The sequence below is a fragment of the Trichosurus vulpecula genome, chromosome 6 (genome assembly GCF_011100635.1).
Source record: "Trichosurus vulpecula isolate mTriVul1 chromosome 6, mTriVul1.pri, whole genome shotgun sequence".
Taxonomy (NCBI): domain Eukaryota; kingdom Metazoa; phylum Chordata; class Mammalia; order Diprotodontia; family Phalangeridae; genus Trichosurus; species Trichosurus vulpecula.
This window is the reverse complement of record NC_050578.1, coordinates 249,103,723-249,120,116: the sequence shown is the minus strand read 5'-3', so window position 1 is coordinate 249,120,116 and position 16,394 is coordinate 249,103,723.

The following is a 16,394-nucleotide window of genomic DNA, read 5'->3' as shown; positions in this document are numbered from 1 at the left end:
AACAGATCTGGAGAATTGTTCAAGAAGAGCCAACATATGATAAAAAATAATCTTGATGTAATAATACAAGAAATAATTTAAGAAAATTGTCCTGAAACATTAGAACAAAGGGGGAAAGTAGAAAAAGAAAAAAAAATTCATTGGTCACCACTTTAAAGAAATTTTATGAGGAAAACTCATTGGAATATTATAGTCAAATTCCCAAAACCCCGGTTCAAGGACAAAATACTAAAAGCAACAGGAATAAAACAATTTAAATATGATCATGCCACAGTTAAAATCCCACAAAATCTAGCAGCACAGACATTAAAGGACCATGGGTCTTGGAACACTATATATTGAAAAGCAAAAGGATGGGGGCCCTGGCTGAAAATATCATACCCAGGAAAGTTTAGCATAATCTTGAATGAAAAAAATGTATAGAATGAAAAGATAGAAAAAAATGTGGAATATCTGATTGGAAAAAGAACTGACCTGGAAAATAGATCAAGGAGAGACAATTTAAGAATTATTTGTCTACCGGAAATCCACTATGAAAAAAAGAGCCTTGACAGTAACTTCAAAGAAATTCTCAAAGGTAACTGCTCAAGGGTCCTAGAATGAGAGGGTAAAATAGTCATTGAAAGAATCCATTGATCACCCCCTGAAAGAAATCCAAAATTGAAAACCCCAAGAAATATTATAGCCAAATTTCAAAGTTACAAAGTCAAGGAGAAAATACTGCAAGCATCCAAAAAGAAACAATTCAAATATCGTGGAACTATAGTAAGGATCAAGCAGGATCTTTCAGCTTCTACATTAAATGACAGGAGAAATTGGAATATGATATTCCAAAGGGCAAAAGGACCTGGGACTACAACCAAGGATCAACAACCCAGCAAAATTAAGCATAATTTTTCAGGCAAGGAGATGGACATTCAATGAAATAAGGGAATTCCAGACCTTCCTGATAAAAAGGCCAGAACTCAATGGAAAATTTGATCTTCAAGTACAAAACTCAAGAGAGACATACAAAGTTAAACAAGGGGAAAACCCCCCACAAACCTTATTAATCAATAAGGGCAAATTATTTACATCTTTATATAGGATTATATCATCTCATATATGTTTTATATATATATATATATGTATATATATATATATATATATACATATATATATATATATATATACACGTCAATCTTGAGAATAGTACAGCTATCATGACATTTGAAAGGAATACACGTAGACTGTGGATGTCTCTATAAAATAACTGATGTAAGGATAAAAAAAACATAATTAAGAGATGTAAAGGGAGGGTTATGGGAGAAGAGGTAAGGAGGTAGTAGAAAAGGGTAAATTATATCAAATGAGGAGGCACAAAAACACATTATAGTAGAGGGAAAGAAAGGAGGGAGAAGAGCAGTATTTGAGCTTTACTGTCATTGGATGTGTTTCAAGAAGGGAATAACATACCCTAATAAGTACAGAAATCTAACTTGTCCTACAGGCAGTAGGAGGGGAAAGGGGGAAAAAAAAAGGGAGGGGGGTGGTCAGAAGGGAGGGAAGAACTAGCAACTGGAAAATGATAAGATAAGGGAGGAGAATCAAGAGGGAGTGTCAACTGAGGAAGGTGGCAGTCAAAAGCAAAACTCTGTTGAAGAGTGGAAGGGGAAAGGGAGAAATAAAAGCATAACTGGGGCGGGGGGGGAATAGGATGGAGAAAAAGACACAGATAGAAATAATAACTGTGAATGTGAATGGGCTGAACTCTCCCATAAAATGGAAGCAGATAGCAGAATGGATTAAAAACCATAATCCTACAATATGCTGTTTACAAGAAACACATTTGAAACAGGGGGATACACACAGGGTAAAGGTGAAAGGTTGGAGTAAAATATATTGCACTTCAGCTAAAGTAAAAAAAGCAGGTGTAGCAATCCTAATCTTAGACAAAGCAAAAGCAAAGGTATATTTTATTAAAAGAGATAAGGGAGGATACTACACCCTGCTTAAAGGCACCATAAACAATGAAGCAATATCATTACTTAACATATATGCACCAAGTGGTATGGCATGCAAATTCTTAGAGGAGAGGTTAAGGGAGTAACAGGAAGAAATAGACAGCAAAACCATAACAATGGGAGATCTCAACTTCCCCCTTTCTGAACTTGATAAATCTAACCTCAAAATAAATATTAAAGAAGTTAAGGAGGTGGACATAATTTTAGAAAATGCAGATATGATAGATCTCTGGAGAAAACTGAATGGGGATGAAAAAGGACTATACTTTTTTCTCAGCAGTAGATGGCACATACTCAAAAATTGACCATGTACTAGGGCATAAAAATCTCACAATCTAGTGCAGAAAGGCATACTTTTCAGATCATGATGCAATAAAAATCATTTGTAATAAAGAACCATGTAAAAATAAGCTAAAAATTAATTGGAAACTAAATAATCTAATTCTAAAGAATGAGTGGGCCAAAGAACAAATCAGAGAAACAATTAATAACTTCATTCAAGAGAATGAAAATAATGAGACAACATAGTAAAACTTATGGGATGCAGCAAAAGCAGTTCATAGGGGAAGTTTTATATATCTAAATGCCTACATGAATAAAATAGAGAAAAAGAAGATCAATGAACAACTGAAAAAGTTACAACTGAAAAAGTTAGAAAAAGAACAAATTGAAAATCCCCAATTAAATACCATTTAGGAATACTGAAAATCAAAGGACAGATTAATAATATTGAAAGCAAGAGAAGTATTGAATTAATAAATAAAACCAAGAGCTGGTTTTATGAAAAAAAAATAATAGAATTGATAAACCTTTGGTCAATTTGATTAAAAAAAAGAAAAAAGAAAATCAAATTACCAGTATCAAAAATGAAAAGGGTGAATTCACCTCTAATTAAGAGGAAATCAAAACAATAATTAGAAATTATTTTTCCCAATTGTATGCCCATAAATTCGACAACTTTAGGGATATGGATGAATATCTACAAAAACATGAATTGCCCAGGTTAACAGAAAAGGAAGTAAAATTTCTAAATAACCCCATCTCAGAGAAAGAAATTGAGCAAACTATCAATGAACTCCAAGGAAAAATCTCCAGGGCCAGATGGTTTTACATGTGAATTTTATCAAACATTTAAAGAACAATTAATTCCTATGCTTTATAGACTATTTTGGAAAATAGGTGAAGAAGGAGTCCTACCAAATTCTTTTTATGACACAAATATGGTACTAATACTCAAACCAGGAAGAGCCAAAACAGAGAAAGAAAATTATAGACCAATTTTGCTAATGAATATTGATGCAAACATTTTAAATAAAATATTAGCAAAAAGACTGCAACAACTTATCATAAGAATAATACACTATGACCAGGTAGGATTTATTCCAGGAATGCAAGGTTGATTTAATTTTAGGAAAACTATCAGTATAATTGATTATATCAACAACAAAACTAGCAGAAACCATATGATCATCTCAATAGATGCAGAAAAAGCCTTTGACAAAATACAACAACCATTCCTATTAAAAACACTGGAAAACATAGGAATAAATGGAGCCTTCCTTAAAATTATGAATACCATCTACCTAAAACCATCAACAAGCACTATTTGTAATGGGGATAAACTACATGCATTCCCAATAAGATCAGGGGTAAAACAAGGATGTCCATTATCACCTCTATTATTCAATTGGATACTAGAAACATTAGCTGTAGCAACAAGAGAAGAAAAAGAAATTGAAGTAATTAAAATAAGCAAAGAAGAAACTAAATTATCACTTTTTGCAGATGACATGATGATTTACTTAAAGAATCCTAGAGAATCAAGTAAAAAAACTATTTCAAATAATAAACAATTTTAGCAAAGTTGCAGGATATAAAATAAATCCACATAAATCCTCGGCATTCCTATACATTACTAACAAAGCCCAACAGGAAGAGATAGAAAAAGAAATTCCATTCAAAGTTACTGTAGACACTATAAAATATTTGGGAGTCTATCTGCCGAGACAAACTCAGGGCCTATATGAACATAATTGTGAAACACTTTTCACGTGAATAAAGTCAGATCTAAATAAATGGAAAAATATCAGTTGCTCATGTTTAGGCCAAGCTAATATAATAAAAATGACAATTTTACCTAAATTAATCCATCTATTCAGTGCCATATCAATTGAACTACCAAAAATTATTTTACAGAGCTGGATAAAATAATAGCAATATTCATCTGGAAGAACAAGAGGTCTAGAATATCTGGGGTATTAATTAAAAGAAATGCTAGAGAAGGTGGCCTAGCCGTACCAGATGTTAAACTGTACTACAGAGCAGCAGTCAACAAAACTACCTGCTACTGGCTAAGAAACAGAGTTGTGGATCAGTGGAATAGGATAGGTATGCAAAATGGAGAAGTCAACAACTATAGCAATCTACTCTTTGATAAACCCAAAGAATCCAGCTTCTGGGCTAAGAATTCACTATTTCACAAAAACTCCTGGGAAAATTGGAAAATGGTAGGGCAGAAACTGGGCATAGACCAATATCTTACACCATATACCAAAATCAAAATGGGTTCATGATTTAGGAATAAGGGCTGATACTATAAGCAATTTGGGAGAGCAAGGAATAGTTTACCTATCAGATTTATGTGAAAGTAAAGAATTCATGACATAACAAGAGATAGAGAGCACTACAAAATGCAAAATGGATAATTTTGATTATGTTAAATTGAAATGTTTTGGTGCAAAAAACAGCCAATGCAACAAAGATTAGGAGGGAAGCAGAAAATTAGGAGAAAATGTTTACCACCACTATCTCTGATAAAGGCCTCATTTCAAAAATATACAGGGAACTAAGCCAAATTTATAGGAATAAAAGCCATTCCCCAATTGAGAAATGGTCAAAGGATATTCACAGGCCATTTTCAGAGGAAGAAACTAAATATATATATAGGCATATGAAAAAATGCTCTAAATCACTACTGATTAGAGAAATGGAAATCAAAACAACTCTTAGGTACCACATCTCTCCTGTCAGTTTGGCTAACATGACAAAACAGGAAAATGATAAATGCTGGAGAGGATGTGGGAAAATTGGAACATTGTTATATTGCTGGTGGAGTTGTGAACTGATCCAGTCATTCTGGAGAGTGGTTTGGAACCATGCCCAAAGGGCTATAAAAATGTTCATAACCTTTGACCCAGCAATGCCACTTCTAGGGTTATGTCCTGGGGGAATCACACAAGTGGGAAAGGGACCCCATGTGTACAAAAATATTCATATTGGATCTTTTTGTAGTAGCAAGGAATTGGAAATCAAAGGGATGCCCATCAATTGGGGAATGGTGAACAAGTTGTGGTATGTGAAGGCAATGGAATACTATTGTGCTATGGGAAATGGGGATGATATGGACTTCATAACAACATGGAAAAACTTACACTATATAATGCTGAGTGAGTGGAGCAGAGCCAGGAGAACACTGTGCACAGCCACAGAAATATGGATTCTGTGATGACTAGCCCTAGTGGACTTTGCTCTTCTCAGCAACGCAGGGTGCAGGGACAACTCCAGGGGACCCATGATGGAGAATGCTGTCTACATCCAGAGAAAGAACTGTGGAGTCTGAATGCAGATTGAGGCACACCTTATGCTCTCATTTTTCCCTTTTTTTTCTCCTTTGTTTTTGGGTTTTTTTTTTTGGTTCTGTTTCCTCTTTCTCATGATTCATTCTGTTGGTCATAGTTTTTCTTCACAACTTGAGTAGTGTGTTATACGTAGAAGATATGTCAGATTCCATGCCGTCTTGGGGACGGAGGTGGGGAGGGGGTGGGGAAGAAAACCTGGAACTCAAGGTTATGTAGAGCTGAGTGTTGTAAACTAAAAATAAAAATTCTCAAAAAAATAATAATTGGGTAGCTCATAAGAAAGAGACAGGTAAACCTGAGTATAATATGAATTTAAAAAGTTGTAATGAGTTTTTGATGTCAATTTTTGGAGTGCTTCTCAGCACTAGGTCAATCAAGTGCCTTTGATTGAGTCTTCCCTTTGTTTGTAGGAAGCCCAGGCCCTTTTGGTAGTTAGGTCATGAGAGGTATAGAACCACCAAGGGGTGTGAAACCCACAAGAGGTGTGAAGCACTCTGACCCTGAAAAGTGTGTATATACTCTGAGGTTAGCATTTTGTTTGGGGCTCACTTATTGGAAGAGTGTTAGGGTAGAGACTCTGGGTAGCCATTAAGGTGCTCCCCAGCTTTGAAAACCCAGATGTTAGTGCTTCTCTTTTTGGTAACTATGTATATGGTGTCTTGATCATACCAAGCCTGTCTGTTGATCTGTTTGTAGTTTCTGTTTGTATTTGCTCTGAACTAAGTGAATGGTATATGCATGTTTAATTAAACTGAGGTTGTTAATCCCTTAAAGTTATTTTCCTTAGAAAATCAGATCAAAGAAGCTGTGCTAGCAGCCCTCTTGTGTGCTGGTGTTGTTGGTCTTACACAACCACAGTAGCAGCAAGCAGCATAGTTGTTACAAAAACAAAATCATTTAGGAACAGCTAAAAACAGTAATTATTATTTTTTACAAATTAGATGCAAGATGAATAACTGACACAGAGGAATTAGATGGTGGAGGAGTGCTAGTAGTAAACTACTTTCATTGGGAATGGGTTTAAGAGGGAGCAATACATACACACACACACACACACACACACATTTATATACATATATATTTAGAAGACTAAAAAAGTCTTCTAAATTCAGAAGAATTAAAACAGTAAGGGGATAAAGTGCAGGGAGAGGACAAAGCAGGGATCTGTAGAGGGGAGGGTGAGGAAATAGGTACAAGGGGTTATAGAACAGTGTTTAGATCAATGGGAATGGGAGGATAAAGGAGGGCTCTCTAGAGGGGACGAAGAAGGAATAGATTATAGGGGGTTATAGAACTGTGTTTAGACTTATGGGAATGTGAGGATGCGGAGGGATCCTTGGAGAGGAGTAAGCAAGTAATAGCAGGATAAGGTAGCAGGTGGAAGTAAAATAGAGGAGGCAAGAGGGATACAATACAAGAGTTATGGACAAACATAAAAATGAAGATCAGGAGTAGAATTTGGGAAAATTTATGTCTACGTGTGTGTGTGTGTGTGTGTGTGTGTGTGTATACACACAGACATAGATATATAGGTGTAGAGAAAAATATCCACACTTAACTGTAGCCTTCTAGGGGTATGGGGGAGGAAGAAAAAAGTAAGAAAGTGCACAGCAGAGAACAAAAGAAAACTTACAAGGTAGCAAAGAAAATATGGACAGCTCTCAACACAATGTGTAGTATTTATCATACAGGTTTTCTTGAAAGGAAAATTTATTTTTATGGATTTTGAATCCTCTTTTATGTTCTGCTATGTAGATGACATGTTTTTTTTTCATTTCTTACTTTGTATTTAAGTTCCAGCATTGAAGTTTGTGATGTGTTTTTGTTTCCTTTTTTCTCTTCTGTAGTTGTGTTCTGCAAAAAAGAAAGAAAGAGAGAGAAAGAGAGAGAGAGAGAGAGAGAGAGAGAGAGAGAGAGAGAGAGAGAGAGAGAGAGAGAGAGAGGAAAGAAAGAGAGAGAAAGAAAGAAAAAGGATTAGCAGTCAGATTTTGGAAAAAGAAAAAAAAAACCTTTGAAAGACTTACATGAACTAATTTTGAGTGAAGTGCACAGAACCAGGAGAACATTGTACATAGTAACAGCAACATTGTGTGATGACCACTTTTGATAGACTTTGGTCTTCTCAGCAATACAATGATCTAAGATAGTTACAAAAGATTAAAGATGGAATATGCTGTCCACATCCAGAGAAAGAACTATGGAGTTTGAATGCATACTATTTTCTCTTTTTTTTTCTTTCTTGTGGTCATTCCCTTGTGTTCTGATTCTTCTTTCACAAAGTGAAAAATGTTAAAATATGAAAAAAATACAGCTAGGTCCCAATTCACACTAATAGTGGATCTTCTAAGCTGTCACACTAGAAGGTACTTAAATAGACATGAAAGAATGAATGAACATATTCCTAAAACATCTTCAGAAATAGGGACTTAAATTAGTCCTACTGGCTTTCTACGCTGCTCAAACAAATGAGGGAATTTCTTAGCTCTCCAGTTCATTTCAGTTTGATAGGCAATCCAAGGAACAAGTAGGAACTTCTTTACTTCACTAGAATTTCATGCCAAACTCAAGTTGGTTGCTTCATTCTCATAGAATTTTGGAGTTTCTTTCCAATACAATTGATATTCTCTTTTGGATTTGTAATACAAAAGGAGGTAGTTTCTTTTGTTTTGTTTTACATTATTTGTTTCTATAGTGTTAATGGAAGGTAACACTGCCCCTAAGTATGACAAATATATCTACAGGTACCTTGGTTTTTGACAATTTCAACAGACTCAGCAGAGGAATTCATTCAAACTACAGAGTATTTTTCCCGAAATCAATAGATTACCTGAAGTGATTAGGTTTATTTTTTAACATTTTGATTTATTTGTCATTTTTAACATTCTTTTACTTTAAAATTTTAAATTCCATATTTTCTCCCTTCCTCACATCCCTCCACCAATTCCTGAGAAGGCCAGCAATATAATATCAATTATACATGTGAAATCAGGCAAAACATATTTCCATATTATTCATATTTCAAAAAATCAAGAAAAGTAAAGTGAGAAAAGTGTACTTCAATTTGCACCCAGAATTCATCAGTCTCTCTCTGAACATGTGCAAAACCTGGTAGAATTGTGTTGGATCATTGTATTGATCAGAATACCCAAGTATTTCATACTTGATAATCATTACCATATTACTATTACTGTGCACAATGATCTCCTGGTTTTGCTTATGTCACTTTGAATCAGTTCATATACATCTTGCCATGTTTGTTTGCTTGTTTTAATGAAACCACCCCTTTGTCATATTACACAGAACAACTGTACATCATCAAAATCCTATGCCACAACTTGTTTAGCCCATTCCCAATTGATGAGCATCCATTAGATTTCTTATTCTTTGCCACCACCAAAAGAATTGTTCCAGATGTTTTTGTACATATAGGTTCTTTTTATCTCTTTGGGATACAGACCTAGTAGTGGTATTGCTGGGTCTAAAGGTATATATAGTTCTATAGCATTTGGGCATAGTTTCAAATTGTTCTCTGTAATGGCTGGACCAGCTCACCACTAAATCAGCAGTTCATTAGTATACCTATTTTCCCTCATCTCCTCAAGTCTTTGTCATTTCCAATAGGTGTCAGATGGTACCTCAGAATTGTTTTAATGTGCCTTCCTCTAATCAATTTAGAGTATTTTTCTATGATTATAGATAGCTTTGATTTCTTCTTCTGCAAACTCCCTGTTTATATATTTCAACAATTTATTATTTGGGCAATGGTTCTTATTTTCATAATTTTTTTTTATAAATTTCTTTATTTATTTTTAGTTTACCACACACGGTTCTACATAGTTTTGAGTTCCAGTTTTTCCCCCCTCCCTCCCCCCTCCCTCCCCAAGACGGCATGAAGTCTCATATAACTGTCATGTATAACGTCGCATTGAATTAATTTATGCACTAGTCAAGTCGTGGAGAAGAATTTTGACCAATGGAATGAATCATGAGAAAGAAGAAACAGAATCAAAAAAAAAAAAAAAAACAATAACAAAAGAGAAGCAGAAAAGGCGAGCATGTAGTGTGCCTCAGTCTGTATTCAAACTTCGCAGTTCTTCGTCTCGATGAAGATAGCATTCTCCATCGTGAGTCCCCTGGAGTTGTCCTTGCCCCTTAGGTTGCTGAGAAAAGCGCAGTATGTCAGGGTTGGTCCTCACGGAATCCATATATCTGTGGCTGTGCACAACGTTCTCCTGGCTCTGCTCCGCTCACTCAGCATTACGTTGTGTAGGTTTTTCCAGGTTGTTATGAAGTCTGCATCATCCCCATTTCTTATGGCACAATAGTATTCCATCACCTTCATATACCACAGCTTGTTCAGCCATTCCCCAATTGACGGGCATCCCTTTGATTTCCAATTCTTGGCTACCACAAAGAGAGCTGCTATAAATATTCTTGTACATATGGGTCCTTTTCCCGCTTGCATGATTTCTTTGGGATACAACCCTAGAAGTGGTATTGCTGGGTCAAAGGGTATGAACATTTTTATAGCCCTTTGGGCATAGTTCCAAATTGCTCTCCAAAATGGCTGGATCAGCTCACAACTCCACCAGCAATGCAACAATGTTCCAATTTCCCCACATCCTTTCCAGCATTTATCATTCTCCTGATTTGTTATTTAGCCAATCTGACAGGAGAGATGTGGTATCTAAGAGTTGTTTTTCATAAATTTGATTCAGTTCTATACTCAGTGTATATTTGGGAAATGAGGCCTTTATCAGAGAACTTTTCTTTAAAAAGTTTGTTGTTACTTCATAGTCTAAGGTACCTTTTAGCATAATATATTTTACCTGATTATTTTACTTCATTCTCTTTTGCCTTTGCTTTGTCTGGGATCATTATTGCTAGCCCTGCCTTTTTATGCTTCAGCTGAAGCATAGTGCCTTCTGTTACAGCCCTTTATTTTAACTTATGTTCATCTTTCTGTTTCAAGTATGTCTCTTGTAAACAACATATTGTTGGTTTCTGGTTGCTAATTGATTCTGTTATCTGCTTCTGTTTTATGGGTGAGCTTATCCCATTCACATTCAGTTGTGATTGCTAACTACATATTTCCCTCCTTCCCATTTTTCTCTGATTATACTTCTTTAATTCTTTTTATCTTCTCCTTCCTCAAAAGTAAGTTTTGTTTCTAACCATTGCCTCCTTTAATGTGTTCTCCCTTTTATCTTATTCCCTTTCACTTATACCCTTCCCCTCCTATTTCCATATTGGGTGAGTTACATTTCTATACACAACTGTATCTGCATATATATTCTTCCTTCTTTGAACCAATTCCATTGACAGTGAGGTTCAAACATTGCCCACAACCCCACCCCATAAATCAACACCTCCATTGTATAAACTATTCCTCCTGTGCTTCCTTTAAGTGAGAAAACTCCCAATGCTACCTCTCCCTTTCCCCTTCTCCAAGTGCGTCCCTCTTTCTCACCACCTTCATTTTTTGGAGATCATTCCAACATAACCAACTTACATCTAAACCCTCTGTCTTTGTAAACTCTTTCTAACTGTCCTAGTAACAAAGTTTAAGAAGTTACATGGATCTTCTTTTTATATAGGGATGAAAATAGTTTAATTTTATTGAGTCCCTTATAATTACTCTTTCATGTTTACCTTTTTGTTTTCCTCTTGAGTCCCGTATTTGAAAGTCGAAAATTCTATTCAGCACTGGTTTTTTCATCAGAAATGCTTGAAAGTCATCTACTTCATTAAATATACATTTTTGCCCTGAGGGATTACACTAAGTTTTGCTAGGTAGGCTATTTTCAGTTGTAATCCTTGTGTCTATGCCATCTAAAATATCACATTCCAAGTCCCCTACTCCTTTAACATTGAAAGTGCTAAATCAAAGATGGTGGCTGGAAAGCAAGGACTAGCATGAGCTCCCCACTGAGTCCCTCCAAAAACCTATAAAAAATGGCTCTGAACCAATTCTAGATCAGCAAAACCCACAAAATATCAGAGGGAAGCAGGGTTCCAGCCCAGGACAGCCTGGATGGTCTCTGGGTGAGGTCTATCCCCCACGGAGCTGGGAGCTGGGAGCAGAGCAGAGACCAGCATGGGCAGTGCAGACCAACCAGACCAGGAGCCAAGGGAAATGTACCCTAGCACCCTGAATCAGTGAGCTGCAGCAGTACCAGACTTCTCAACCCACAACACCAAAGACAATAGAGAAGGTTAGTGGAAAAAACTGCTGGGGACAGAGTGATAAAAGGAGTTCGAGGTTCAGCCACTGCCCCCAGGGCAGCAGAAGTGGGGCAGCTACAGAAGTACAGCTACAGTTGCTTCCAGCCCCAGGACCACCTGGTGGGAGGAATTAAGTGGTGAATCAGAGCAGGAGTGAAGAGCCTGCTGAAGATCTAGGTCTAGTCTGGGTTGGGGGATCTTGGGGAAGGAGGAGTGCTGGTGTGGAAGAGCTGGCATCGCCCCAAGCTTGGGACATAGTTCTCTTAACTCTACAAGCAGTCAAACCCCAGTGAAAAACTCAAGGGTCAAGTAAGTTGGGAATATGGCCAGGCAATGAAAACGCACACAGATTCAGTCTCAGACTTTGGAATCTTTCCTTGGTGACAAAGAAGACCAAAACATACAGCCAGAAGAAGTCAACAAAGTACAAGAGCCTACAACAAAAGCCTCCAAGAAAAACATGAACTGGTCACAGGCCATGGAAGAACTCAAAAAGGATTTGGAAAACCAAGTTAGAGAAGTAGAGGAAAATGAGAAGGATGCAAGAAAACCATGAAAAACAAGTCAATGACTTGCTAAAGGAGACCCAAAAAATACTGAAAAATATACTGAAGAAAACAACACTTTAAAAAATAGACTAACTCAAATGGCAAAAGAGCTCCAAAAAGCCAATGAGGAAAAGAATGCCTTGAAAGGCAGAATTATCCAAATGGAAAAGGAGGTCCAAAAGATCACTGAAGAAAATACTACTTTAAAAATTAGATTGGAGCAAGTGGAAACTAGTGACTTGATGAGAAATCAAGATATTATAAAACAGAACCAAAGGAATGAAAAAATGGAAGACAACGTGCAATATCTCATTGGAAAAACCACTGACCTGGAAAATAGATCCAGGAGAGATAATTTTAAAATTATTGGACTACCTGAAAGCCATGATCAATAAAAGAGCCTAGATATGATCTTTCAAGAAATTATCAAGGAGAACTGCCCTGATATTCTAGAGCCAGAGGGAAAAATAGAAATTGAAGGAATACACTGATTGCCTCCTCAAATAGATCCCAAAAAGTAATCTCCTAGGAATATTGTTGCCAAATTCCAGAGCTCCCAGATCAAGGAGAAAATACTGCAAGCAGCCAGAAAGAAACAATTTGAGTATTGTGGAAACATAGTCAGAACAACCTAAGATCTAGCAGCTTCTACATTAAGAGATCAAAGGGCTTGGAATACGATATTCCGGAGGTCAATGGAGCTAGGATTAAAACCAAGAATCACCTACCCAGCAAAATTGAGTATCATGCTCCAAGGCAAAATACGGATTTTCAGTAAAATAGAGGACTTTCAAGCTTTCTCAGTGAAAAGACCAGAGCTGAATAGAAAATTTGACTTTCAAACACAAGAATCAAGAGAAGAAAGGAAAGATAATCAAGAAAAAGAACAAGGAAAAGAAATTGCAAGGGACTTACTAAAGTTGAACTGTTTTGTTTACATTCCTACATGGAAAGATGATGTGTATGATTCATGAGACCTCAGTATTAGGGTAGCCAAAGGGAATATGCATATATATATATATATGTGTATATATATATGTTTATGTATATATATGTATATGTGAGTGTGTGTGTGTATATATATATATATATATATATATATATATATATATATATGTACAGAGAGAGAGAGAGAGAGAGAGAGAGAAAGAGAGAGAGAGGACACAGGGTGAGTTGAAGATGAAGGGAAGATATCTAAAAGAAATAAAATCAAATTAAGCGATGAGAGAGTAATATATTGAGAGAGGTAGATAGGGAGAGATAGAATGGGGTAAATTATCTCACATAAAAGTGGCAAGAAAAAGTAGTTCTGTAGGAAGAGAAGAGAAAGCAGGTGAGAGGGAATGAGTGAATCTTGCTCTCACCAGATTTGACCTGAGGAGGGAATACCGTACATACTCAGTTGGGTATCTTACTCCACAGGAAAAAAGGAGGAAGAAGATAAAAAAGGGGGGATGATAGAAGGGAGGGCCGATGGGGGTGGAGGTAATCAAAAACAAACACTTTCTAAAGAGGACAGAGTCAAGGGAGAAAATTCAATTAAGGGGAATAGGTTAGGAAGGAGCAAAATAGAGTCGGTCTTTCACAAAATGAGTGTTGTGGAAGGGTTATATATAATGATACACATGTGGCCTATGTGGAATTGCTTGACTTCTTAGGGAGGGTGGGTGGGAAGGGAAGACGGGAGAGAATTTGGAACTCAAAATTTTAAAAACAGATGTTCAAAAACAACAAACAATTTTTGCATGCAACTAGAAAATAAGATACACAGGCAATGGGGCGTAGAAATGTATCTTGCCCTACAAGAAAGGAAGGGAAAAAGGGGATGGGAGGGGAGTGGGGTGACAGAAGGGAAGGCTTACTGGGGAACAGGGCAACCAGAATATATGCCATCTTGGAGTGGGGGGGGTAGAAGTGGGGAGAAAATTTGTAATTCAAACTCTTGTGAAAATCAATGCTGAATACTAAAATATTAAATAAAAAAGAGAAAAAAAGAAAACAGAAAGTGCTAAATCTTGTGTGATCCTGACTATGACTCCATATTTGAATTTTTTTCTGGCTGTTGAAGTATTTTCTCTTTAACCTGGGAGCTCTGAAATTTGACTATGATATCCCTGGTGTTTTAAATTTAGGATTTCTTCCAGGAGGTAACTGGTGTATTCTTTCAATTTCTGTTTTGCCCTCTGGTTCTAGGATATTAAGGTAGTTTTTTTTTTCTTGATAATTTATTGAAAGCTGATGTCTAGGCTCTTTTTTCATGGCTTTCAGGTAGTCCAATAATTTTAAATTATCTCTTCTTCATCTGTTTTCTAGATCAAAGATTTTTTTTCCCAATGAGAAATATTCCATTCCATTTTTTATCCTTTTGATTTTGTTTATTGTTTATTCATGCTTCATGGAGTCAATAACTTCTACTTGTCTGATGTTTAAGAAATTGCTACAAATATTTTCAATTACATGGGATTTCCTTTTTGTCAATGGCTTCCTTAGAGCCTAAGTTCAGTCAATGGAGTCTCTACTTTGAAAGGTATTGAAATTTTAATTATTTTATTTGTATAATTCTTAGTTGCTTTCTAAAATAGTTGTACCACTTCACACCTCCATCAACAATATATTACAGTGCTTCTCATTTTACAACTCCTCCAACATTGAATACTCTCATTTTGTCCATCTCTTATTTTTTTTAACCTTTTTGAGATCTCTCAGGAATTCTCCTTTGGCTTGGATCTAATTCACTTTTTTCAGGCTTTACTTGCAGCTTCTTTTGAAATCACCACTGTAAGGGCACCATTGGAACTTATCATGATCATTAAGTCCATTTCTGGACTTCCCAATATAAGCCCCACTAGCTTCATGGAGGCTAAGTGGTATAGTGGATAGAGCATAGGGTGTGGAATAAGAAAAACTCATATTCATGAGTTCAGTTCTAGCTTCAAACCCTAACTAAAATGTTTGACCAAATCACTTAACTGGCCAAGTCACTTAACCCTTTTGGCCTCAGTTTCCTCTTCTGTTAAAGAGCTGGAGAAGGAAATAGCAAGACACTCCAGTATCTTTGCCAAAATAATCCCAAATGGGGTCATGAAGAGTTGGACATGACTGAAATGACTGAATGATGGCAGCAGGCTCATAGGACTTATGAGAGTTTATGTTCCCTAAGAATCCAGAACTATCACTTGGTTATTGGTCATAGCCATCAAGGTTTAGTCAGGAATCTAAAGCTCAAATATGTCCTTTGATTTTTGTCTCTTTAAAATGTATTATATACTTTATAATATCATTTTCCAATAGGATTTTATTAATATCTTCAGCTGAAATCAAATATATAGATACACACAAACATACACATACATATATACACACGTGTATGTATATATATATATACATATACATATACATAATTATAGCATTTTACATATATCTCATATTAAATCATAAACCACACATATTTTAATAGGCAAAGTAAATGCAATGAGACCAGAAATCATGCATATATAGATAACATTCAGGTCTAGATATGCATATAATACATAAACTGTTTATGTGGCACATTAAGCAAACTTAGGTCAGTGGACATGATAGTAGCTTCACACTCCCAAGAGTTTGCATTTAACAATATACAAGCTTGGTAAGGACAAATATACAGTAGTAGAGAAATACAAACAACCTATCAACTATTGTATGGCTCTATAGTCTAATGCAGTGTTTTTCATCACCTCTAGACTTCTTTTCCCATTCTTGTGGGAATTTTAGCTAATCCGTTCACATTTATTAAATGCTAACCATATGTTAGGCATTGGGGTTACAAAGACAGGAAGAAATAGTTCCTGCCCCAAGAAACTTGCCTTCCAGCAGGGGGAGGGGATAAGGAGTAGCTTGTCATAAGATTCATTTTAACAGTTTTCTGCTCACTATACCTTTGGCTACTCCATTGCTGCGTACATCTTGTTTTTATTTCATCTGATTGATTCTTCTTGTTC